At 33.3% G+C, this 22,578-nt stretch overlaps 1 long non-coding RNA gene across 1 annotated transcript; it reads left to right on the top strand.

The window, feature by feature from the left end:
* Positions 1 to 16,966: 16,966 nt before the first annotated feature.
* On the top strand, positions 16,967 to 18,014 carry LOC149242474 (uncharacterized). The gene is made up of 2 exons (XR_016245724.1): positions 16,967 to 17,284; positions 17,396 to 18,014. It is a non-coding gene; the product is annotated as an uncharacterized LOC149242474 (long non-coding RNA).
* Positions 18,015 to 22,578: the final 4,564 nt, after the last annotated feature.

Below are 22,578 nucleotides of genomic sequence, written 5' to 3'. Positions count from 1 at the left end.
TTTTTTTTGTCAAGAAAAAATATGGTACTCTGATATTATGCATCGATTACCGACTGTTGAAAAGTGTGCAACAAGAAATGCTAAAAATAGCACTGCTATAAATAGCTCGGCTATAAATAGTAGTGCAGCCATTGGAGGTCTTAGCAACAATGGGTGAAAAGTGAAAGTGCTAAAAATAGCTTTTCTAAAAATAGCATTTCTGGATCCCTTCTTATTTTAGTCAGTCCCTGGACTAAACATAGGAAGTAAAATTTGAATTTGATATCAACAACAGTTTAAAAATTAATTAATTAATTCATCTTGAGTTAATTAGTTAAGGAAAATCAAACTTGAAGTGTATGTGGGGACATGCAACAATTTCTCCATTAATTGAGGTATTTAACCTTCAGTTAAAGAGATAAGGATGAGTTGTAATATTGAGTTGTAATCAGCTGACTTAGTTTAACTTAGTCAAGTCGAGTTAGATTAATTTAACAGTTTTTTAAATTAATGAAAGTTCAGTTAGTTAACGCTTGCAAGAATGTAACTACTATATTTCAAATAATTGAGTATTCACTCATGGATAGCTCATGCATGTTAGTTCATTCAAAGACCCAGTTGAGATCAGATGGAGGGACAGGGTACTATTAGTTGCTAGGATATTCCTTGGTGAATATTCCTTGCATGCAAAAGGAATATAATTCCTTATGGATTTCGTAGTTGGAAATGAGGTTATAGTGAGTGTGATGAGGCCAATTCACACATGTGATATCATTGGACCCCAATCAAAACTGCGGAAGGAAATAGGAGGCTTGGAGGGCTTGAGGAAGATATATTCTATGTCTATTGAGTCTGTGAGATGTATTGTTTGAGTACAAAGAGAGCAAGATAGCTGGAGAGTTGATTATTTTTGTAACTTGAACAATATTTCCACTTGTATGATAATACAGAGTTGGGGTTTTAGGTTGGTGCTTTCCCTAGTGATATATCTTTTGTGTTATGGTTGATTACTTCTCATTCTCAGTTATATATGTTCATGCTTGATATTGCTCATGTTCGATTAAGCTTCCGCTAAATTGTTTGTAGAAGTAGATCTAGTGTTTTTCTTTAGTACATTGCATTACTAGGTGATCTACAGTGGGAAATTCTACATGGTATCGGAGCAAAGGTGATCGAGGAAGAATAGTATACAAGCAGGAGAAGTACGAAGTTTGGTTTCTGAATATTGAATTGAGTTCTTATCGCATCTATGTCACCGATGGCGTTCGGAGGTTTAAGACTCGAATATGCCCTTGATGGAAATTCGAATTATATAGCCTAGAAGGATCGCATGGAGGCAGTATTGGAAGATAACAGTCTCAAGGACTTCATTGATCAAGAAGTCCAAAAGCCGACTAATGCTACTCAATTAGCGGAATGGTAAAAGTGTGTGGCTAGAGCAAGACGAATCCTCCTGGAGGGAGTTCGAGATCACATTGTCTCGAGCCTTCATGGGAAGGAGACTCCATTTTCGATGTGGAAAACATTGAAAGATCTTTATTAGAATAGCAGTGATTAGAGGAAGCTGGCGCTGAAGGACAAACTTCGCAAGATCAAGTGTGAAAAGGGCGAAACAATCTCTACATTCCTGAACAAGCTCACCACCTGCAGGGATGAGCTTGCAAATGTAGGGGTCGTGACTGCTAATGACAACATGGTGAGTCTAGCACTCCTCGGTCTTCCTAAGAGCTCGCATAGCTACCAAGACTTGGTTAATGGAAGAGAGAAACTGCCAGATTAGGAACGGCTTTGGTCGGACCTAATGTAGGAGGAGATAAGGCGAAGCACTAGGGATGGATCTTTATCAAAACAAGATGATGAAGAAAATATAGCTTTAGCGAGTAAAGCTATGAAAGGGAAAGGGAAGGCGTCCCAATCCAAATCTTCTTATGGTGGGAAGAAGGTTGACAAGTTGAAGGTGCGATGCTTTCACTATCATGAAGTTGGGCCATTATGCTATGAATTGTCCATAGAAGAAATCCAAGAAGGGTTCCTCAAAGGGATCTGATGGTGATGCACTAGCTTCACAATTTGAGTTGTATTTCTTGCTTATCGCATGCGCGGTTTCATCCATGGTGGGATGTGTTTGGTACCTGGACAGTGGAGCTTCTTTCCACATGTCTGGTGACAAGAATCTTTTCAGTACATTGGAGGAGAAGGATCTCCAGATGTGGATCGAGATGGGCGATGATGGAAAATATTGTCTCAAGTGAAGGTACAGTTGTGTTTCACAGGGAGCATGGTGCTCGTCTCACCCTATCTGCTGTTAAGTATGTACCAGGTCTGAAAAAAATCTTCTGTCTGTTGTTATTCTAGAAGATAAAGGCTATGATGTAGTCTTTAGTAAAGGAAAAGTGTTCCTAAGGCATATCGACACCGGACAAAACAAGCGAATTGGGATTCGAGTAAAGAATATCTACAAGTTGGAGGTAGATGATTGTGCTACACTGAATTCCAAAGCAGAGGTAGTGCAAAGCCAAGATGCTGGTGAGCCATGGCATAGAAGACTGGGCCACTTGCATCACAGGGCCTTGAAGATCATGCAACAAATTTCTATCGACTTACCCAAGGGAAAACTAGAGCAAACAGATACATGCAAAGGATGCACCCTGGGTAAGTATGCGAAAGCTTCCTTTCAGGATCGGGATAGTAGAGCTAGACCAATCATGGAGCGAGCTCACTAAGATGTATGTGGACCATTATCTACAGCCTCCACCACTAAGCAAAGGTACTACGTTATTTTTATTGATGATTTTTCTCGTAGATGTTGGATCTACTTTATGCAAAAGAAGGATCAGACCTTCTTGAGGTTTTGTGAGTTTAAAGCCTCAATAGAGAAAGAATATAGGAATAAAATAAAAGCCTTGCATAGTGACAATGGTGGAGAGTATGTTTCCCAGCAGTTTAAAGACTTTTGTGTTGCAAAAGGAATTAAACGGGAATTGACGGCACCTCATAACCCACAATAGAACGGGGTGGCCAAAAGGAAGAATAGATCTATTATGGGAGCAGCTTGAGCGATGTTGCATGACCAAAGCCTAAAACTTCGTCTGTGGGCTAAGGCATGTAATACAACAGTGTATCATCAGAACAAAAGTCCTCATCATGTTTTGGGGATGAAGACACCTATGGAGGCTTTTTCGGGGAAGCGACCAGATGTGAGTCACTTCCACATCTTTGGATCACCAGTTTTTTGTCATGTGACCAAAGATGCTCAGAAGAAGCTAGACCCAACAGCTAAGTTGGGGATACTTGTGGGGTACACAGATACACCCCACAACTATCGTGTGTTTCTGCCTGCCAATTAGAGGACCGTAGTGCACAGGGATCTGAAGTTCGAAAAGCAGAGAGCCATGCGAGTGTCACTTTAGAGGGAGCTCAAGTTGCATGGCGATGAGGAACTTTTAGCTCCAAAGGAGGAGAAGCCTCTTGATGATGTGGATCAGCCACATGTAGAGCATCCAATAGTGGAGACCACCACTTCTAGAGAGTCTTCCAGAGACAAGTGGAAATGCTCGCGGGAAGCTGATAGATTGATGCCAGATGTGAGAGAGAATGTGGGGCAGCCATCCTCTCAGCGCAGACAAAGGAGATCTCCTGAGAGATACACTGGCTACATGGCCCTGGTTGGGGAGTGTGTAGCAACCGAACCTTCTTGTTTTCAGGAGGCAGTGCAGCAATCAGTATGGGTTGATGTAATGATATAAGAGTATGATTCTATCATGTGGAACAGTGTGTGGGATGTTGTCCCTAGACCTACGAACAAGTCAGTAGTTAGTTCCCGATGGCTTTACAAGGTAATGCAGGTAGCTGATGGCAGTGTTGAGAAACACAAGGTAAGGTTTGTTGCCCGAGGTTTCTCACAGGTTGAGGGGATCAACTACGATGAGACCTTTGCTCCTGTAGCAAGGTACTCATCTATCATATGGATGTGAAGACGACGTTCCTCAATGGGAAGATTGAGGAATAGGTATACATTGAGCAGCCCGAAGGATTTGAGACCTTTGATCGCAAGTTGCATGTCTGCTGACTCAAGCGAGCATTGTATGGGCTGAAGCAAGCACCCCGTGCTTGGTATACCAAGATCGACAGCTATTTCACTAGGTTGGGCTTGAACCTATACCACATCATGGTAGATGGTAAGCCATTGATTATTGTACTTTATGTCGATGATCTGATTTTGACAGGTGATGACCAGTTGATACAGTCTTGCAAGGAGGACTTTGCAAGGGAGTTCGAGATGAAGGACATGGGCCTCATGCACTACTTTCTAGGCATGGAAGTGTGGCAGAAAGATGGGGAAGTATTTGTGTCTCAAGGCAAGTATGCCAATGAGATACTCAGGCGCTTTCACGTGGAGAAGTGCAAGCCCATGCAGACTCCTCTAGCTGGGAACTAGAGGCAGGAGGATGCTACTTCAGGTGAGGTAGTAGATGCTAATGTTTATCAATAGCTGGTGGGTTCACTCATGTATTTGGTGAACAACCGACCCTACTTATGCTTTGCGGTGAACCAGCGGAGTCAAGCTATGGTTCAGCCTACCAAGCTGTTTTGGAAGGCAGCGAAGCATGTGCTGAGATATCTCAGAGGCACTACATAGTACGGATTATGGTACAGATGAACAGAGGGAGTGAAGCTGAATGGCTTCACGTATGTAGATTGGGTAGTTAGTCCATCAGACCGGAAGAGAACTTCTGGAGGAATCTTCAACCTTAGTTCAGCTGCAATTTCTTGGTATAGCAGGAAATAGAGATCAGTTGCACTTAGCTCAACAGAGGCTAAATACACGGCTGCGAGTTAGGCAACATGTGAGGCCATTTGGATGCGGAAGATTCTAGTGGGATTTTTTGGTTAGATGATGGATCCTACAGTGATAATCAGAGTTGCATAAAACTCTCTAAGAATCCAGTGTTTCATGACAGGTCCAAGCATATAGATATATGTTACCATCATCTACGGGACTGTGTGGTCAAGAGGATCACGATGTTGCAGTATGTTTCGACCGAGGAGTAGGATGCAGATATTTTGATGAAGGCATTGTCAAAATGCAAGTTCGAGTTCCACAAAGACAGGATTGAGGTTGCTAATAATCCATTTCTTGTTGAGAGGGAGTGTTGAAAAGTGTGCAACAAGAAATGCTAAAAATAGCACTGCTATAAATAGCAGTTTAGCCATTGGATCTCTTAGCAACAATGGGTGAAAAGTGAAAGTGCTAAAAATATCTTTTCTAAAAATAGCATTTCCAGATCCCTTCTTATTTTAGTCAGTCCCTGCACTAAACATGGGAAGTAAAATTCGAATTTGATATCAACAGCAGTTTGAAAATTAATTAATTAATTCATCTTGAGTTAATTAGTTAAGGAAAATCAAACTTGAAGTCTATGTGGGGACATGCAACAGTTTCTCCATTAATTGAGGTATTTAACCTTCAGTTAAAGAGATAAGGATGAGTTGTAATATTGACTTGTAATTATTTGACTTAGTTTAACTTAGTCAAGTCAAGTTAGATTAATTTAACAGTTTGTTAAATCAATGAGAGTTCAGTTAGTTAATGCTTGCATGCATGTAACTATTGTATTTCAGATAACTGAATATTCACTCATGGATAACTCATGCATGTCAGTTCAGTCAGAGACCTAGTTGAGATCAGATGGAGGGACAGTGTACTATCAATTGCTAGGATATTCCTTGGTGAATATTCCTTGCATGCAAAAGGAATATTATTCCTTATGGATTGCGCAGTTGGACCTGAGGTTACAGTGAGTGTGATGAGGCCAATTCACACATGTGATATCATTGGACCCCAATCAAAACTACGCAAGGAAATAGGAGGCTTGGAGGGCTTGAGGAAGATATATTCTATGTCTATTGAGTCTGTGAGTTGTATTATTTGAGTACAGAGAGAGCAGGATAGCTGGAGAACTGATTCTTTTTGTAACTTGAACAAGATTTCCACTTGTATGATAATACAGAGTTGGGGTTTTAGGCTGGTGCTTTCCCCGGTGATATATCTTCTATGTTATGGTTGATTACTTCTCATTCTCAATTATATTTGTTCATGCTTGATGTTGCTCATGTTCGATTAAGCTTCTGCTAAATTGTTTGTAGAAGTAGATCCAGTGTTTTGCTTTAGTACATTGCATTACCAGGTGATATACAGTGGGAAATTCTACACCGATAACTTAACAAGCTGACAATTAAGAATAAATACCCGTTACCAAGAATTGACGATCTGTTTGACCAAGTCAAAGGAGCCACGATGTTCTCCAAGATAGACTTGCGGTTAGGGTACCATCAGATAAGGTTGAAGGAAGAGGACATTCCTAAAACTGCTTTCCAGACTCGCTATGGCCATTATGAATTTGTGGTTTTTCCCTTTGGCCTAACCAATGCTCCAACAACTTTCATGAGTCTCATGAATAGTGTATTCCACCCTTATCTTGATAAATTTGTATTAATTTTTATTAATGATATCCTTATATACTCAAGGAATTTAGAAGAGCATAAGGAGCACTTGCGAATAGTTTTGCAAACATTACAGGAACATCAATTGTATGCTAAATATAGTAAGTGTGATTTCTTTAAAGAGCATATTCAATACTTAAGAAGTGTCATCTCTACAGAAGAGATAGTGGTTAATCTAGATAATATCAAAACCATTACGAAATGTCATGATCCTGCTAATGTTACTGACATCTGATCATTCATGGGCTTAGTAGGATATTACCATCACTTCATTAAAGTATTTTCTAATTTATCCTATCCTATCCCCTCCTTGCAAAAGAAAGGAATATTTTTTACGTGGACTGTTGAATGTCAACATAGTTTCGAATTACTAAAGCATTTGCTAACCATAGCTGCAATGCTAAAAATAGCAGATTCGGAAAAGGAGTTTGTCGTTTGCACAAATGCATGTCAAGAAGGAGTTGGAGGGGTGTTGATGCAAGAAGGCAAAGTTATTGCATACGAATCCCGAAAAATAAAGGAGCATGAGCAGAGGTATTCTGCTTACGACTTGGAACTAACTGCAGTAGTACACGCTCTAAAGGTATGGAGACATTATCTTCTGGGAATTGTTTTTTTGTTAATGACTAATCATAGCAGCCTAACCAGTTTCTTTAAGAAACCTAATCTCAATGCTCATCAAGCTAGGTGGACCACCTTTTTGAGCGAATTTGATTTTGATATTAAACATTTAAAAGGAAAATAAAATCGAGTAGTGGATACACTAAGTAGGAAGTTGCATCATGTGTATGAGATTTCATACAGTCAAGTTGAATTTAATTTTTTAGAATCAATTAAGGAGGCTGCGGAAAATATCCAGAATATTTATTTTTGTGGCAACAAACCAAAGAAATAAATGATTCAGGACAACAAATTGATTATGGCATAAATAATGATAATTTACTAATTTTTAGAGGAAGAATATATGTTCCAAATCAGGTAGTTGTTAGAAAATTAATATTGGATGAATTTCACAAGAATCCATATGTTGCTCACTTTGGATATTAAAAGTTATTCTTTACCGTTAATAAAACTTACTTTTGGCCTAGAATGAGAAAATATATCACAGAATATTTAGGAAAATTCCTGGAATGTCAACGAGTTAACACTGAACACAAATGCCCAGCTGAACTGCTTCACTCGCTACCCATTCTAGAATGGAAGTGGGAGGTAATTACTTTAGACTTCATCATTGGTTTTCCTAAAACTAAGAAGCAGAATGATTCAATCATGGTGGTAGTAGATAAGTTAAGTAAAGTAGCCCATTTTATCCCTATTCAATCAACATACAAAACTGTGCAAATTGCAAATGTATTTATGCAAGAAATTTTTAGATTACATGGGTTGCCCAAAATTATGATATCAGATAGAGATGTGAAATTTACATCAACTTTTTGGAAAACTCTCTTTGTTGGCCTGGGAACTCAAGTTAGGTTTAACACAACATATCATTAACATACCGATGGACAAAAAGAGAGCGTAAATCAAGTTCTTGAAGATGTGTTGTGAATGTATGTATTGTTGCCCCTGTGCAAATGGGAAGAGTACCTCTGCCTAGTGGAATTCACATACAATTACAATTACCATAAATCAATTAAAATGAGTCCCTTTAAAGTTTTATACGGAAGAATATGCAAGACTCCCATTAATTGGAATAGTCCGGAGGAAAAACTCATGTTAGGACCCGACATGTTGGTAGAAATGGAAAATATTGTAAAAAGGGTATGACAGAATCTAAAAGCTGCCCAGGATAGATAGAAGATGTATGCAGATAAAAAAAGAACCTTCAAATAATTCCAAGTAGGGGACCATGTGTATGTTTGAGTGAAGCCCAAGAAGAGCACCATGCAGTGGAAGGGGTGTGCGAAACTGGCCCCACGATATTGTGGACCCTTCCAAATTTTGGAAAGGATTGGACCTATTGCATACTAGTTGGCATTACCTGGTTATAAGAGATTTCACAATGCATTTCATGTGTCCTTGTTTTATATATATATATATATATATATATATATATATATATATATATATATATATATATATATAACTATAACTTTAGACACGTAATTAACTAACAAGAAGTACATGTAACAGTATTATTATTAAGTAATGAGTACATTTGTTGACATTGAATGAGATTTTCAAAATATTTACAATTTTAACATTTTGTGACATTGGACCAGGTAGAACCAGACGAAGAGTTCTTGGTATAACCTTTACACATTCTCGATCAGAGAGAAACAACACTGCAGAAACAAGCCATCACCCAGGTTAAAGTGTAGTGGAGGTACTTTAGCCCAGAAGAGGCCACCTAGGAGTATGAGAGTTTGATGTGGGAATCATACCCTAATATGTTCCAAAGGCATGAATAAACACTGAGGACTATGTTTTTCTCAAGCGGGGGAAGATGTAACATCCTTGGACCTGTATATAAATTGTTCTTTATGTTTCTTTGTTACTATGTAAAACTTGTTAAGTTTATTTAATGAAGACAGTAAAGGAATGTGAGAAATAATATATAACCATTAATATATTTTAATTTTATAGAGTTTAGGCTTCTGTGATCCATATCAAGTTTACAAAAGATTTTTCGGCGAAAATCACATGAAATATCATTTGCCGACGCGTTTCGAACCAACCAGTGTGGTTCATCGTCAGGACAAGTTGGTTCGAAACGCGTCGGCAAATGATATTTCATGTGATTTTCATCGAAAAATCTTTTGTAAACTAAAATATTTTAATTTTATTTTCTCTTAAAGGAAAAGATTAGACTCGATCAGAGGAAAATACTTCAAGAAAAGAGAATCTTTGGTTTCCAAATAGTTAGACAGTTATTCCCCTCCCCAAAGAGATTAAAAAGAAAATCTCAGATGGAAAAGGCAGGTAGCCTAGGGAGCAGGAAAGGAGGAAAAATTGACAGGACGTTGTCAGAAGCATGTATTCTGCTATGAGGCCTTCTTGGGGGTAACTAGTGGATGCCTTGGCAAGGACATTATTTCCAGACTGGACAAGTGATCTTAAGGCTGTAGAAGGAAAAATGTTGAATTGTTTTGGAAACCGAGAGGCTCGGGGGGAGGTCTGGACGTTATTTCCAGCCTCATAGGTCGAGAGGTTGAAAGAAGTATTTTCAAGTCTTAATCTCTGACAGAGCTATTCAATAGACAAGTATAATGATAGCAAATAGAAATATTATTTGTGAAAGAATGATGAACCCTGAACAAGATAATAGGTCTCAGTTGTCCTTATTTTATTTTAAATATTGATTTTACTTTATGAACTAATCAGAAAAGATGGAGGATATTGCTGAAAGAATCTTTTGAATATTAATATAAATGAAATTACTGCAGTATGTATTCTGTAACTATTTTAGGAAATCATAGTCTGTAAATAGTGTAGAGATTAACTGTATTCATAAATTATCAATTAAAGAACCAATGTGGACTTAGTTGAATAATACAGAAGTTGGTAATCCCAATGTTGTCTAGAAGAAAGTCATTGCGAACAGTTAAGGGTGATTGCATGAAACCCCTGCAATTTCGACTCACATTACTAGTGAGGAAAAAACTACGTAGGATAGCTTAGTATCTCTACAACCAGAGGCTGCTAGGACATAGTTCTTCTCCCATAAGGGAACAAACATTGTGGCCAGAAGCTGAGCCATAAGTAATTTAACATGAGTGAAAATTCGTTCCACAAAATATACCAGACATTAATAGTTAAACTCACATAACAATTGTACTTTTCAATAAAAGGAAGAATTATAAATATATTCAAAATATAGCATCGCATACATACAACAGTGGAGTTGTGTGATATCACATGCAAACATCTAGAACTCACAATGAGAAATTCGAAGGGAACAATCACATAATTTAACCAAGGTTTCGATAATGTATTGGCTTCAATAAAACATACAACCCTTGTCGGAAAGGAAAATAATCCTAGGCAGTAGTGGAGAATTCCGAGTCCAAAAATCTATGATGCGCTGCAAAGAAAGACCCCTAAGCTTTGAAACTGGATTGTTCACCAAGAAGCAACATCAATACTGGAAGCAAAACCCTAAGTCTAATGTCGATTACAATTAGACTTCATTAAGGTAGCTACTAGAGGCTGATAAAAATCCTGGAGAAGGGCATCCAAGAGGGAAGTTGTATCAGAGTCCTGTAGAATGAGATCCTCAAACCGCAGGTAAAAAAAAAGTGTTACATCAAAACCCAAGGCCATACTTTCCAGAAGACCAAAAGCAGTGAAATGATTGATCATAAACACTCGATTGTCAACAAAAACTCAAAGTTAATAATTTATTCAAATTGGTTGCAATCCTATTCAAACCTGAACCAGTCAAATAACTTTACCTCATTATTTGCTAAAATCTAGGCATTAGAGGTAGACTTGGTACCGCGACATCAACGAGGGTTAAAAAGGACCAAAATATACCCTAAACCTTGAAGAAATTGATTCAACAACTACTGCAATGGACACAAAGACTTTACCTGGAGGAAGAAGCCAACGCCATTATCGTGATTCCAGAACACATCTGCAAGGTTTTTCCGAACACCTGTGTAAGTAATTGAAAGTCGGGTGAGTAATATTTAAATAGGAAATGCAACGCGGAACCAGTATGACTTAAACTGGACAAGTAACCCACCTGAGCAGTAGCAAGGTAGGAGAACGAGAGTGTAGAGACAGAGCGCTTGTAGAGCCAAGCCTCGACAAGCAGAATGGTGGTACTAGGAGGAGTTGGAAGTGAGACGGTTTCCATCAACCGTCCTTCCACAAGCTAAACCGTTAGACGTAAGCCCTAATCCGTGAATGGGGTGGATCATTCCACCTAGAGTGCATTCAATACCTCGAAAGTGTTGAACATAGTTCTTCTAGAGAGTTCCACTAGGGTTAACCATGTTCGAGGGTAAGTAAATTGGATAGAAAGTAGAGTTACCGTGTTGAGGCACGCCGAGATGTAGGGTTATCGTGTCATCGACACTTAATACTTGTACCACGGTAAAACATATACCACAAAGTTAATAACCCATGAATGTTTGGGTATTCAAATGTTCAATTCATATTGATGCAATGTATGAATCAAACTTATGTTTTACTAATGATGTATGCTTCGTTCACATTATTAATATTTTTATTCTTTTCCAATCGATATATACTTATTAGTATACATAATCATGTCTATGACTTAAGAACAAGTTTTTGTGTTATATAAAAAAAATAAAAAATAGAGATGTAATTCTTAGTAATTATCTCATGTTATATGTTATTGGCCATATAGTGTCATGTGTAGAGGAGTGTTACATCCCCTTTATATTGTATGATAAAAATATCTCTATACAATAAAATTCCGAAAAAATAAGCATGCAATGAAGTTGTGAGGAGATTACATAAGTTTAAACAAAATAAATAAACTTTTAAGTATTTTTTAAATAACACCATTAAATTATAGGTTAAAAAATCTTTAAATAAGTGAAATTAGAAGTTTCATTATAAACCCTGGTTCCGCTCCGCCCTGTTGTTCCGGAATCTCTGAATTGAACCAAACCTAGAAAAACAGCGAAACAGCCTAAACCTGCGAAGGAGGGCACTTTGTCAGTGGCGTAGGCAACGCCTTGAGCAATTTAGACCGGCAAGAAACACTCTGAAGCAGGAAGTTGATCAATACTTGGGTCTATGATATTCTAGGTTTTCACGTGGAAGAAGACGAAATAAATATTGCTAACGCCATGAAGAAACAAATTCCCATAGAGGTTGAATACCGTAAAAAATAACCTAAGGAATCTAGTGAGGGGACGTGCTGATGTTGAGTGGATGGAAAAACACCAAATAGCGCGTATGATAAAGTTAGCTCCAGGAAGTAACGCAGATGATAAAGTTAGACACAGTAAGTCAGAGTTGAGATCACGCGTGTCCAGATGAATAGGCTGATCGTTTGAAGCTGCTCTTGACAGCCACAGTCGTAAAGTAATATTGTTGATCCCATATTGATAGTGAATTTGAGCCTTTCTTATTGTTGATAACATATAATATTGCTGAATGATGTGACGTGAACAGGCTAAAGAACTATGCGGAACATATTTTATAATATATATCCTTAATAGATTACGTTTAAATCAGATTGTATGACTCACAGCATACCAAAATCATGGTTCCACATGAACCTTGATCTGTGTTTATGGTTTCATGATATCCCCCACTGTTTTGAAAATTCTGCACTAGACTCTTGACCTAAATTTTAAACCCTCGCTGAATTCGAGCCAGTGATAGTGAAAATAGATGCATAGGTTGGAATTATAATACCTAAATTTTAAACCCCACTGAAACTATTGGGAAAATGAATATTTGTTTCGCTGAATTCGAGCCAGAGATAGTGAAAATAGATGCATAGGTTGGAATTCTAATACCATTGCTTGAAGGTTAAGACCAAGATGAACAGACCTATTTAACCAGATTGTTTATATTTGACAGCAAGAGAGGATTGATGGCTCGAATGATCAAAATCCGTCTTTGGTGCATTTTATCTTCAGGATGGATAACACTATCATTCTATGCTGTCCCCTGGATACTTGTAAGGAAACCATTACCATTTTATCCGTTGGGTAGAAAATCCCTTACCCAAATCTATATAACTAATACAATCACATTTGACAGGTTTTTAGGGGTATTACTTCTTATTTTCGATAATATGTTATTTGATAATAGTTCAAAATAATCTATATAATACAATCACATTTAACAGGTTTTCAGGGTATTACTTCTTATTTTGATAATAGTTAAAAAGTTATTTGATATTTGATATAATTTATTTCAACGTAATTAATTACGTTAATGTTAATCTGATGGTTAATTTGTATAATTTATATTCATGAAATCATATATATTAAATTATTGGTAAGAATTGATAGGCAATAGTCCATATTATAAAATACTTACGGCATGATATATTAAAAAAATCATAAAAAAAAATAATTAATTATAATTTTTTCTTTATTATTATTATTAATTTTATATATATATATATATATATATATATATATATATATAATTTAAACATATATACATTTAAAAAACATGTAACAATATTTTTAATTATGGAAATTAGTCAATATGTCCAATATCATAAGTGTTGATATAGTATTTTTATTTAAAATTAATTAAAAGAGAATAATTAACTTGGAGATAATTTTAATCCTTGATTTGTGAATATTATTATAAATATTATGGCCTATTTCATGGAGGTTAAATCTCTACAGTGTACCTAATAAATATTAATAATTAAATTAAAATTTTAAAAAATTTATTCTTGAAATAGACAAGTCAAGTTATTTCAATAACTTATTATTTAATTAATATAAACAATGTTATTTTTTATTTGATAATTTACATGATATTTTAGCATGGATATTTCCACACTCAGTAAATTATTGTTGATGATGAGGACTTCTCGAGAATTGTGTGTTAAGATCTTCGTTATGCCCAAAATTTTGGGTGAACCCATCACCCATCTTCAAGGCTTTGAAGCTTACTGATGATGGGAAGTGTTGGAAGTGTTGGACAACTATAAATAGAAGATGGCCATGAAATATATCCCTTATAGGAAGAAAAATTATAGCCAATATTGAAGGAAAATAGGAAGGTATTTGATTAAAATAAAATAATTTATTAAATAGATCAAATTTAAATGTAACTGAATTAGTTAAATAAATAATAGTGAGCATAATCAGATTGGTAAATTTAAATTTAAATTTAAGATTGGAAAATTTAAATTAATAAATAATTTATAATAAGTCAAAAAACTTATTAAGACTAATTATATTTAAAGGATAACAAATTATTAATTAAAGAATATTAAAACATTAAAGGAAAAAAATTGGTTAAAGAAAATAATAAAGAATTGAAAATATAATGTGTTCTAATAATTATTGAAAATATAACGCCAAATTAAACGGGGTAAAATTAGATTAATAAAGAAGTTAAAATAATAGATTTTTTTTTCCTTTTCACTTTTTTTTAATATTAGTAAGAGAAATTAATTTAAAAAATAACTTAATTAAATTAAATTCATATTTATTATTAAATATATATAACTTAAATTAAATTTCAATTAACTAAAAATATTTAAAATTAATTAAAATAGAAACAAAAGAGACATGGGAAGGCCCGAGTTAAGAAGGATTAGAGCTTGGAATAAGGGAAAGTAACTTAGAGGACATGAAATAAGTCTTGGGTTTCTAAGATTGGCTTAAATGATATCCATCATCCCTATTAAAGTTGTTAGTGTTCTTTTCAATTTGTAGGGCTTCCCTAATAAATCCGTTGGCATGGAGATGACACATTTAGCAATGAGATTATGTAGGTGTCAGCCATATGTTCTTTGAGTTGAACTTTAAAGGATCTTACACATTTGTCTTATGTAAGACATTCCACAAGAGAAAGGGATTTTATAGACTTTGGGGCCTATCATAGGGTCGGCTAACTAAGGGTTTTTTGGGGTTTGAAATATTATTTTTTAAAGAATTTTGGAAATATGATAGGTAACACATTGAATGTAGCCTAAGGTTGCCTTAGCTAAGGGAGGGTTATTGTAATGGATTTTTGGTTCCGCATGGAGAGAAGAATATAAGGATTTGTTAATATGGAATGAGGAGTAATCATTGGATTTAAGGGATTTGGTTAGATGAGATTTTTGTTTGGAAAAGGATTGAGAGGAGGAAATTAAAATGACTCTAGAAGCAAGAGTTTTAAGCACATCAAACTTTTAAGCTAGATAATGGTGGGAGACGGTGTAAAGATAATTATCCATATAAAATTCTAAAAACCCTCGTCAACAATAATTTACATAATAATTTTTTAATTATATTAAATAAATGTAAAAAAAATGGTAAATTTTAAAATATAAAATAATAATAATTTACATGATAATTTTGTAATTATATTAAATAAATGTAAAAAATTGTAAATTTTAAAATATAAAATAGTTAATATTTAAAATCTGATGGATTTAAAAATATAAGATAGTTAACATGTTTCGTTTATATTTATAATTATAAAATTTAAATTTAAATTAAAAGAAAATTTAATCTCCATTTTTAATAAGCAAACATCTCTGAATATAACTTGAAGACTCTCCTAACAGAATACTTGTTACTTCGTGATTTTTACAAGCTACATAGCAGAGAGTTTTAATGCTAAATAATGCTGGCATTCATATTATCATCCTCAGGTCTACATACAAGTTATTAGAAACCATGAAGTGACAAGTTGAATTCAGTCTTCTCCATGAAAATGAAATTATCACAAGCTACATAGCAGAGAGTTTTAATGCTAAATAATGCTGGCATTCATATTATCATCCTCAGGTCTACATACAAGTTATTAGAAACCATGAAGTGACAAGTTGAATTCAGTCTTCTCCATGAAAATGAAATTATCACAAGCTACATAGCAGAGAGTTTTAATGCTAAATAATGCTGGCATTCATATTATCATCCTCAGGTCTACATACAAGTTATTAGAAACCATGAAGTGACAAGTTGAATTCAGTCTTCTCCATGAAAATGAAATTATGATTTCTCACGTATCGTGTCGAAATTTTGAAGTGGCGGGGTTCGGTGCATGGAAATTTTATAAGATTTTGATGAAGAAATTAGTCATTTTAATAATCCATTTTAAACAAACGTAGGGGACCAAAAATCTCTCACTTCATTACTCCAAACAGGAAATGCATAATGTCTGGCGGAACATGTCTGTAATTAATCTGGTCAACGATCCTGTCACTTCAATTTTATCACGGCTTTTGGGTAGAGTGGATGCATCTTTCAGTTGGGCTTTACGTTGCTTATTTCATAATATTTCTAATATAGTGTGAAATTTAGCTGCATGATTATATTTTCGAATATTCCAAAAACTCCAATAAATAAGAATAAAAGTTTTGACTCTTACAATAAAAATATTACAAAAAGATAAGAAGAGCCGACTTTACTCGTGCTATAAACCACGTCTTTGCATGGTCAGAATTTGTTCCTCAAATCTTCAAACTAATTTCATTGTCACTCAGAATTAGTAAACTACCAACTCATTTGTTTTTCAATTTTCAAAAGCCATCTTGCGGCCGAAATCGAAACTTCGAAGGCATAAGTCAATTATGATTTGACCTGCAAAGAACGAACGAGTAAATGACTGCGACATGTAGGCTCAATCCAAAGGATTTGGTATTGTGTCATCCTGTTCTAACTAATCTGTCTTCTTATGGCTTTACAGAAAGCAAAGAAATTCTTCTTTCCGGTGAATATTAAACTATATTATGGGATCATGCGATCTCACCCTCCATTATTTTTCGTCGTCTTATGCATGATCTCTCTCATCTCTGCCCTAAATTTCCACCCTTCTTATTATTAAATACATTAGCAAATAAAAAATTTGCAATGTCAATAATTACCTGCTCACCCTATATTCACATTCACACGATGAAAAAAATTGCTCATATGGACTCCCTTTATTCTATGCCAACAGCTGGATAGTTCACACAATCTGAAACCATTAAACTATCTGCAGCAGCTGCAACAATTGAGAAAAATAAGCAGAAGCACTCCAAATTTAATAATGGAGCGTGGTTTACTGGCCTTGCTCTTATTGGGCTTAATGTTATTCTCCTACGCACTGTTTTTTGTTCTGGCAATTGTATATTTGCGTGTGACGAACACAGAAACTGCTTTTTCTTCTTCTTCTGCCATGGATGAAGAAGGGAATCCAATATCAGGTATGGAGTATAAAGTTTCAACGCCGAATTAAATTCTTTTTTTTTTTTTTCTGGCTTTCTCGACTGGTAGATCACTGATAATGTTTTGTGGGGTGAAATATTAAATTGCAGAAGAGATATCAAGGGGTAGTTGGGAGATAATAATAAGACGAACCCCGAGGCGTCGGCTGCTTATTCCGTGAGGCTAAGGCCTTCTCCGCCGCCACAAATGTAGATTCCAATCTCTTGAATTACTGTTCTTTGTAAATGTTAGGTTTAGGTTTAGGTTTAGGTTTTGCATGGTTTGAATACAAGTAACCATCAAGCAATTAAATTATGAATCGGATGACGTCTCAAAGATTTCATCCATGTCTGGTTTTCGTTATGAATTGGACGACGTCTCAAAGATTTCGTCCACGTCTGGTTTTCATTTATGAATCGGATGACGTCTCAAAGATTTCATCCCCGTCTGTTTGCTTTTTCTTTTCTGCAAGTGTTAGCGTTTGAGTTTATATTTCTCATGGTTCGAATACAGTAACCATGAAGACAATAAATCATGAATCGGGTGACGTCTCAAAGATTTCATCCACGTCTTTTCAGGCCTTATGATATTGTAAGTCTATATTGTAAGGCATATATTTTTATCAATCTCGATGAAAGAACGATATTGTAAGTGTATATACAATATGTATATGTCAGCAGCGAAGCTGTTGCTTTTAATCGTGAGATATTTTTAAATTGGGTTGTTACGTGGCCTTCATTAATCCATCTTTTGTGTGATTTTCATGGTTTAGGGTTTTGGTGCTTTATATATATAACGGCTTCGGTACCCTGATTGCATTTCTTTTCTTCATAAGCACCAGCCATGAGTTGACCTATACATGATTCTGGATTTAAGGCTTTGATTCTGAGGATATGCTGCGTGGTTCATTGGATCTTCACTTGAGGATTGAGGATGTTACTAATACTGCATTACATTCGAGAGAAAATTTATTATAGGGAAAGGTACTATAGATTTATGATAATTTAGTTTTTATCACATGCAATAGTGTTACTGAAATTAGTACCTATCAAATTTGATATTATATAATATATATGTTAATTTAAAATTTATTAAAAACTAATAGTGAAAGGGCAATTATTACATATTTGATATTATATAATATATATGTTAATTTAAAATCTATTAAAAACTAATAGTGAAAGGGCAATTATTACATATATTGCCTTGTGTTAATTTATAATATATTGAAATATAATAAGTTAAAATTTAATTTTAGTTTTAAAATTAAACTTTGCCTCGGTTAAGAGTTGATCCTTACAAATATAAAGAGTTATTTTAAGAGTTAAATAGATTTCAGATTTGATCCTTAGAAATATAAAGAGTTATTTTAAGAATTAAATATAAAGAATTATTTTAAGATTTAAATAGATTTAAATATATTTTGCAGTGTATTGTTATAAGGAAAATAAAAATATTAGTTTAAGATTTAGATGTATTATGTAATTCTTTAAAGTAAAGATTGTGTCTATACAAATTATTGAAGTATTATAATTTATTACGGTCTTATTTTTCTAAATAAATTAAAAACTAATTTTTCATATATTACTAAAAAATAATTATTAATTAGTTAAAATAAAATTATTAATAAATTTATATATATATATATATATATATATAAAATTTAGTAATAGTATTTTTTAAAACATTTTTTTCTAAAAATTAATTTTTTAATTTAAATATATTAAATATTTAATTTTTTAAATTAATTTAAAAAATTAATATTTTTTTTTAAATAATTTTCTTAAATATTAAATAATTTTTATTTAAAACAAATTATATATAAAATTATTTAAAACAAATCATTCATATATATATAAATAAAGTAATAGCTTTTTCTTTTTAAGCGCTTTTCCTAAAAATTAAATATTTTTTATTTAAATATATTAAATATTTAATTTTCTTAATTAATTTAAAAAATTAATAATTTCTTTCTAAAATAATTTTTTTAAATATTACATAATTTTTATTTTTTATATATAAACTATTTGACTTTTTTTTTTTGTAAGCTTAGGTGGGACCTTCTCATTTTCGAGTTTTTACATGTCCGTTATTCACCCCATTTCCAGGGAGGGTAGCACAAGAATCAAACCCAAGATCTCCCGTTCGGTGAGACTTCATTTCCACGGCCATTGCCACTTGAGCTACCCCATGCGGACATATAAACTATTTGACCTTTAATCTTATTCATAAATTATTTTATTATTATTTTTAATATTCACTACTATTTTTAATATAGAATTAATTAAAAATTTATTTAATATTCTCTCATTTAAGATTAAATATATATAAACATATAAATTTAATTTTAACCTTAAAAACATCAACATATTATAGGTTTAATTTTAATTTAAAACTATTAAACAAATAAATATTTATTTAAATTTATTACAATTTATCATTTTATAGATTTATTTATATATTTTATATTAAAAAAAATTTTTTCTTTTATATCATATAAATTTAATTAATATATCTATATATATATATATAATATAATTTTTATGTTTAACTTAAGAAATAATTTAACATAAAAGTAAAACAATTCCAAATAAATTATACTCCACCCTAAACATGTTTATAAAAATCTTCAAAATATAGTCCTTGAATGATGGTCATGTTACGCATTACTAAAAAATACTATAGAAAGAGCGTTATAACCTAGGTATTCATTTTTGAAAGTAACGATCAAAAACATTATGTTACTTATTATTATGGAAAAAAAATGATAGGCACAGCGTTATGGTAAGAGCTCTTGTCATAGGGGATTAAATGCTTGGTTAGCTGTGATTTTGATATCTGTATAACATACACTCATTATTTTTTATTTACAAAGTCACAGCGTGCGCGTGTTATTGGAATATCGCGTGTTATTGGAATATCGAAGACACAATTAACTAGACATTTAATACCCTACAACAAACTGATTAACTCTTGCCAACATGTATTCATTTTCAAAAGTAACCAGAAAACATACCATGTCGCAAGTGTTTGGAATCTTTTCCCTTAATTCCTCGTACCACTCTAAAAGCATAGTGAACTTTTCGAATAGAAAACTCGTGGAGAGTTGACAAGGACGCCTTTGATTTGTGGCATAATGAGATGTCCAAATATAACTTGCATAAAGGGTAAGCTAGCAAATTGATAAGTTGTTAACCTAATTGTGTTCAGCTGGAAGGTTTTATAATCCACTTTATCATAAATTTTAACCTATTAGATTTAAAAATGTATGTACCTTTACCAGAATGAATTATTCTTTTAATTAAATCTAGTTTATATGTGAAATAATCTTTCTGATACAAAATACTAAGCTTTTAGTTTTTGGGTTTCGCAATTATAAGTTCGTATTTATGTCACACTTTACATTTTATGGGTAAGTAAACAATTTTATAATGTTTTTTGGTTTTATAAAAAAATTCTAAAAGAGTGAAAGGTTTATCTTAAAATAATATACATTATTTCTATTAGCAAGAAGAAAGGTATTCGTTAAACTCTGTGAAATTTAAATTAAGGTGTTTTTTAATCTTAACTTTTCAAAATATCTATTAATAATTTTTTAATTATTTTCTTTAAAGTTAGAAAACATTCTTTTTACATTTAATTATTTATACAAAATTATTATACAAAACTAACCTAATTATGACTACTTCCCCCCCTCATTCATACATACATATCTTTACTACCAAATTCAAACAAATTAAAATACTAATTCCAATATGAAATGCATTCTCAAATGTTCGCATCTTTAATAAAGGGAAGATACTGCTTAAGAGGCCTCCCTTAAATGTTTCAACTATATTCAACATGCCTTTTGGGAGTAATATTCTTTTCTTAGAAATTGTGTATTTATCATTGAGTAATAAAAAAAAATCTAGAGATATTTTAAATGCAAATTTCTATTTCACTTTTTATAATTAAAACAATATATAAATTATTTAATTTAAGAATACTAGCGCAATAGTAAATAATATATTAACATTCACGTTTTCCATAATTTAATTAAAAAATATTTTGATTACCATGTTTATTTTATCAAAGGTATGTAACTTAATTTTCTTATTTTTGTCTCAAGTATAGTTTCTTTTAAAGAGATTTGATGATTTATTTTAGATTTTTTTTAAATAATTATTTATATTTCTGGTTGGTAGTATAATTATAATTAGTAAAAATTATGTTGGGAAAGTGATCCAAATTCAATCTCCCAAACATATTAAATTTATTAATAATTAAAAAAAACAAAACTATTTATTGATAAATTTTTAATTATTTAATGATGTGAGGTTTGGGGTTCCGTTATATCTAGAGAGTCATGGAGAAAAATTAAGATGATTTAAAAGAAATTCATAACCTACAACCTAAAGATCAAGAGAAATACACCATATCCTATCCTCTTGATCGAAGTTGGTTTGTCCCCCATTCAAAGTACGGCTACTTTTAAATATCTTATGTATTAGAAGAAGCTTCACAACATGGACCACAATAGGCTCTTGAAAATTGCTTCTAAATCTAGTCAAAACCCCCACCTTCACCTCAAGAGTGGGTGGCATAAGGATGCCAAGTCTTGGCTCAACCATTGGGCGATTAAGGAGGAGATTGTCATGGGAAGAAAGGATAGTGTCAAATATGATATTACCTCCATTTTTAAGGACAATCTCTGGGATGATAAGGAGCTGGAGGGTAAAAGGAAGCTAAGATACTATAAGGAGGTGATCAACCCCACCCTTTATAACCAAAATTATCTCTTTGTGTTAACTAGCATGAAGAAAAAATGGGCATCGCTAGGATAAGAATTAATTCTCATGAGCTTTAAAGTGAAACTGTGTGGTGGTCTACTCCCAAGACTCCCTGGGAAGATAGAATCTGTCAGATTTGTGATACTAAGAAGGTGGAGGATGAAAAGAAATTCCTTTTAGATTTCCTGAATCTTACTCACTTCCTCTCTCATTTCCCTAACATATGCCACACTTCCAAGCTTCTTTACTTATTAAGGCAAGCCAACTATAGTGATCTTGGAGCACTTCTTTCCCTTTTCTTTGATAATAGAAACTTGATTTTGAAGAATCGCGATTAAATTCTTTTTCTTTTCTTGAGGTTCGATAGACCGCATTGGTCTCAATGGAGATTAATCATCATCATCATTTTTATAAAATAAAATATCTATCATGAATTTTTAATGATCATTTACTTTAAATAAATATTTTGTTATATTTTTTTTCCACTGGAAAAATCTGTAATATTTCATTATAAATATGAA

Source organism: Pinus tabuliformis, chromosome 8, assembly GCF_031772625.1.
Source record: "Pinus tabuliformis cultivar Carrire ecotype Pingquan chromosome 8, CPIR1, whole genome shotgun sequence".
NCBI classification, from domain to species: Eukaryota; Viridiplantae; Streptophyta; class Pinopsida; order Pinales; family Pinaceae; genus Pinus; species Pinus tabuliformis.
This window is presented reverse-complemented; position numbering and strand designations above follow the sequence as displayed.